This window comes from Urtica dioica, chromosome 8 (assembly GCF_054948205.1).
Source record: "Urtica dioica subsp. dioica isolate 48M chromosome 8, U.dioica_male_clone48M_v1_H2, whole genome shotgun sequence".
In the NCBI taxonomy this organism is placed as follows: domain Eukaryota; kingdom Viridiplantae; phylum Streptophyta; class Magnoliopsida; order Rosales; family Urticaceae; genus Urtica; species Urtica dioica.
The window spans coordinates 39,865,031-39,871,030 of record NC_142763.1 but is presented as its reverse complement, the minus strand read 5'-3'; positions in this window follow the sequence as shown (position 1 = coordinate 39,871,030).

The window sequence follows — 6,000 nt, the reverse complement described above, 5'->3', positions numbered from 1 at the left end:
AATTGCTACCTATGTGAGTGCTACTAAAAATTATTTACTTTTTAGTGGCGGTCAAAATTTATATGATAGTTATTATTTAAACAAAAAATTAGCCAAATAAGCCATAAAAAATCTAAGAATTACTAGATAGCCAATCTTTTGTAATTTTTTTGTAAATAACCACCTAAACTTATTTATGGCACTCCAGAAGACAAAAATACCCAAAAACATTCCTGCATATTTTGGGTTTTTTTTGTCTTTTTGAATGCCATAAATAAGTTCAGGTGACTATTTACAGAAAATTTACAAAAAGTTGGCTATCATACAAAACGCTATAATTCAAATGGCTATATAGCTAAATGACCCTTATTTAAATGCCATTAAATAAAAAGAACCGCCACTAAAAGACGTGCTTCCAAAAACATTTGTCTCATATTGAGTTAAAGAAAAAGCAAAATTTTGTAATAACATGTCGAAGATTTTCAGAGACTATGCACCGAATCGCAATAGGAAGGAACTGTTGCATCAAAGTATGGCAATCATTAGACTTTATTCCATATAATTTCAAATCTTTCATTGATACGATATTTCGAATATTGGACGAGTATCCTTATGGCATCTTGATATTTGCTTAGAATTGACAAAATTGTTCTCTTTCAATCTTTGATAAATTATAGCATGTTGGCGGAATGTAACTTCGACTTCCTACAATCACCGGCACTAATTTTAGCATTATCTCCATTCCTTAAGGTCTAAGCGTGATGTATATCCATCCTTAGTCTTACCCGGGATATTAAGTAGTGTACCTATGATACTCTCACATACATTTTTTTCAATGTGCATTAGGTCTAAATTGTGGCTTACCAATATTTGTTCCCAATATTCAAGCTCGAAAAATATTGACTTATTTTCCAACATTAGTTGCTTTCCGTTTCTTCTTCCGAATCCTGATTTGTTGAGTTTTCTTCATTTCGAGGACGCTTCTTGGACTTTATTTTCTTACATTTTCCAAAGTGAAAATTCAATTTGCTCACTCTGATTCTCACTTGTGCATCCGTCAATATTTTTGGAGCTTTTTTAACTTCTTTCTCTCCATAAAACTATTTACTTTTTTTGAAGGGATGATCTTTAGGTAAAAACCGTCTATGCCCAAGATAGCAATTTTTTCCATGTGTCAGTCTATGTGAGCTTATTTCGTCCCCGCATATTAGACATGCATGATAGCCTTTTAAATTGTGCCCATAAAAATTTCCATAAGCGGGATAGTCGCTAATTGTCCATAATAAGATTCCACGCATCGTAAAATACTCATTTGCATGAGCATCATACGTTCTTTCTTCACCTTTCCAAAGCCATTGTAGATCTTCAATCAATGGTGCTAGATACACGTCAATGTCATTTTCAGGTTGTTTACTTCCAGATATCAACGATGTTAACATCATATATTTTCTTTTCATTCACAAAGAATGAGGCAAATTGTATATCACAAGTATAACTGTCCAACAACTATACCGACTATCGAGCGATCGAAACGTATTTATACCATCTGTAGAGAGCCCGAGATGAATATTTATGGGCTCATCATAAAATTCTGGATATTTGTGATCAATGGACTTCCACGATGGTGAATCTGCAGGGTGTCGAAGATTTCCATCTACAACTCTGTTAATTGCATGCCAAATTAAATTTTTTGCATGTTCTGTATTTCGAAAAAGTCTCTTGAAACGCGAAATCGGTGACAAATACCATAAAACTTTTGCAGGGATTCCTTCCATTACCTCGTCATAATTTTTTTCTTTTTCCATCTTGATATATCACAAACTGGGCAACGATCTTCATCATCGTAGGTTTTTCTGTACAAGATACAATTGTTTGGACAAGCATTATCTTCTCATAATCCATACCCAAGGTGGATAACTTCTTTTTTGCTGCATATTCATAGGGAGGTATTCCATTATCTTATGGCAACATTTTCTTAAGCAAATCATGCAGCTCTGAAAATCCTTTGTCACTCAAATTGTTTCTTGCTTTAAAGCTGTACAACTCAACCAATGCAGATAAATTAGTATACTTATCACATCCTTGATAAAAGGTTTTTTTTCATCTGATAATATGTCATTGAACATCGTAGGATCATCTGGCAAAGGACTTGCTGGGATGGGTGGTCGCGGATGGTGGGTGAAAGGCAGAGATGGTTGTCAAAGCTTGTCTGCGGTCTGCGGTCGACAAGCTTCATGGTTCACCATAGAATAGTTGCAGAAACTCGGCCGTGGTGGCGAATAAGATGTGATGGATTCCCGGAGATGAAGAGTTGCGTTGTGAGCTTCGTGCAAGGTTTCGGTGGTATGGAGGGTGTCGACGGGGATTGCTAGCGAAGGGCTAGGCATGCGAGGTCTCACCGGTGGAGTTTTGTTCGACAGTGTAGTGGATGCTCAAGGAGTTGCGCTGCTGGTCATTGACAAAGCTCGGTGCTGGATTCGTAGGGGCATGGTGTCCGCAGCTCGTTGGAGGGAGAGCAAAGTTCATTGCAGTGATATGGAGCTTTCACATAATAATAAGGCAGAATCACATCGGGGAATACACAGCAGCAATGTTGTTTTTTTTTTTTTGAAAAAAATACATAAATAAATTAAAAATAAATCTCGGGTTGCCTCCCGAAAAACACTTGATTTAACGCCTTTGGCCCGACGTGAAGTCGATGTTGTCACTCAAAATACGGTCTTCTTCCATGGAGAATCGAGTACCCCACCACGAAAGGATCTTTGTTTTGGATGCCCTCAATTTTGGCATGATACAAGTGGTGAAAGTGCGGCGCACCAATTAATTTCGATTCGGTTGCATAGATTTTGGGAGCTTGAAAGCTCATTGCTTTTGCCAGTGAAGAGGAAGTAAGCTTCATGGAATCGTTGTCGACGGAATCTGAGATTATCAATGTTAGCATATGAAGTGGGGATTCATCTTTTTTACCCTGCGATTCATGGCCTTCGACATCTTCGTGTGATGACTTGTCAAATATGAAATCGTGAGAATCCATGATATGGAAGTAGACGAAACAATTTTTTGAATCTCCACCAAGCATTATGAAAATGCTCATAATTTTTTTGGCGAACGAGAACGAGGATCCCATAACGTGACATTTTAAATTTTTACCTTGAACCAGAAAAATAAGAAAAAAAATGTTGGTTTAAATAAATAAAAACTTGAAACCAAAAAGTCTAATAATAAAATAAAGGTCCCCGGCAACGGCGTCAAAATTTGATGCGTATTGTTCAGCGATTAAAATAAATTCCTTAAATGAATACCAAATATAGTAGCAAATAAGAGTCGAATCCACAAGGACCTAGATTAATTAAATGACTATTTAATTTCAGGAAAAATAACAATAATACAAAGAATTTGGGGTTTTTGAAAATTATAAATTTAACAAAGAAAATCAAATAGAAAAAAGACACGATTAAGGTTCTATTCGCTCCCGCAACAATCATATTCAATCTTGGTTCGACAATACTCGCGCAACTCGTATGAAATTAACGTCCACTAAAAATTAACACACGCAACCAATAGTCTCCGCAATACTTTGATATTAGCTAATCATGGCGTTGCGCTGATAAAAAAAAACCCTAATTGTTAAAACAACCTATTGAGCACGTGCCTAGATTTAACCTAACAACAACAATGAATTCAGAAAGTGAGACGAACAGAGCACTGTAAATTCAACACGCGTGATTCAATTAAGTCTGGTTGTTCTTTTCACTACGTGCACAAGATCCTTGCAAAACCCGTATCCGTAGTCGAACCACTAATTACTAACAATCTTAACAATTACAGATTAAAATTATGAGTATGACAATGAATGAAAATATTCATTTATAGGTGATCAATCCAAATGGAATTAGAATAATTGAATAACAATGAACAAATTGAAAAGAGAAAACAACTTCAATACGAGAAATAATAAGTAATGTCTACACCAAGATCTTCAATTCATGTTTAGGGATTGAAATTTCCCTTAACCGTTCAAAATCTAACTAGACATAATTAAATAAAAACAATACAAGGAATAGAATAGAGAAATAAGATAGAACGAGTTTGGGCGGTCTCTATAGGGAAACCGCCCGTACTTCGGTTGTCGCCGAAAGTCCTCTTCTCTCTTTGTAGTCTTTCGGCTCTTCTTTGGCGGAAAATCGTAGTCTAAGTGTTTTAGATCGAAATCCCGAAGTCCCTTTTTTAATTAGGATTCAAATGGGTTTTATATGAGCTGGAATGAGCTTTTAACGGAACTGTACCGCGGTACAGATTCGCTATACTACGGTACAAGTAGTGAATTTTGCTTCTGTACCTCAGTACATGCTTTCTGTACTACAGTACAACCACTGTTTTGTTACTATTCAATGTGGCTGATCCGTTTTCTTCCAACAAGTTGATATTTAAACTCCAAACTCATCCGGAATCACCTAAACACATGTAAACACTCAAATCATAAGATGTTCAATTACAAAATAATTTTGAGTGATTACAATGAATAATGTGATAGAGAATGATTGCAAAATGAATAAGAATTATGCACTTATCATCCCATCTCAACTCACCCTTCTTAGTGTGCTCTTAAACTATAAATATACTAAGCATTATCACGTAATACACAGATCCTACCATATTTATCATTTCATTTTTTTTTTCATATTGTTTATTTCATTTTTTTAGTCTGAAATCTGGAAAAATAAAAGAAATAAGGAAAATTATGTTGCTAGCCTCATATATATAACTGTCTTTTAAAATATTTTATTCAATTAATTAAACCTGAGATATAAATTTCTTTTAAAATGCTTCACTCAATTAATCAAACAAACTAAAAAAAATAAGCTACAGAAAACAGAATGCAAACCTTGAATTCAAGCTCAATCATTACTAGATACAAAAACACAAACAAAACCTTTTATTTCAAATTCTCTGACTTGGAAATTCAAACAGTACCAATGACCGATTATATAAACATTTTATTCAATATTAACTATCGCACAGGCAATGACGTTGATGTTAGTAGATTTATTAAAATAACATCTTATGAAGATTTCAGTTTTTTAAAGAATAATAAGAAAGAAATTACTAAAGGTGTTGTGTCATCATTTTCACAAGGTGAAAATAATACTCTTATTGCAAAAACAGCCAACAAGACCCGAAATAACTCATTAGATCCACGACAACAAAAGCTCAAGACATGGCCAACAAATTCTTAACCAAAGCCCAAGTAAGCCCACATGTCTCACCTAGCTCGTTTGAGAGTAGGAGCAACGAGCGCTCACTCACACCGCGATGAGCGACGAGCGTTCACTCGCACCACCATGAGAGATGAGAGCTCGATCGCGCCACGACGAATGATAAGCGCCTACTTGTCCTCACGCCAAGACAAGGCAACCACCCGACCTTGGCCATGATCGGGCCAGCTTTATTGGCAAGCCCAAGCGGGCTAACTCATCTCCACCTTGCTCGGTCATTGGACGCCCGTCCTCTTCCAGCTCGCCCAGACCTCCCGCGGGCTTTCCCTAGTGCACGGGTGAGCGCCAAGCCTCGCTCAACACTCAGGTGAGCTCTCTAGGTTGCTCGTGCCTCGACCAGCGCCGAGGCGAGCAGCCCTCTCGGCCATGCTCCGCGAGCCAGCTCTTCATGCCCATGGCCTGCCTGGGTGAGTGGTCCTCTCCGCCAATTCCCCTAAACAAGCCAAAAGCCTCGTCAGTCTAGGTTCCTCAACCAAAATGGGCCCCCACGACCATTCAAGGGTATCCTAACACCCTCAAACTCTGTAAAAATATTCCCCACTTCAACATTTGTGGGTAAGTTTTTTCTCAGCCAAGGAAAATCTCTATCGAAACTCTATATCGCTCTTCGCTTCAATCTCTTTATCCACTACTACAAATTCACATTTCTGGTACAGAAGGGTATTAGGTACGACATGTCGCACCTAAACATATATTAGGTGCGACATGTCGCACCTAAACATATATTAGGTGCGACATGTCGCAC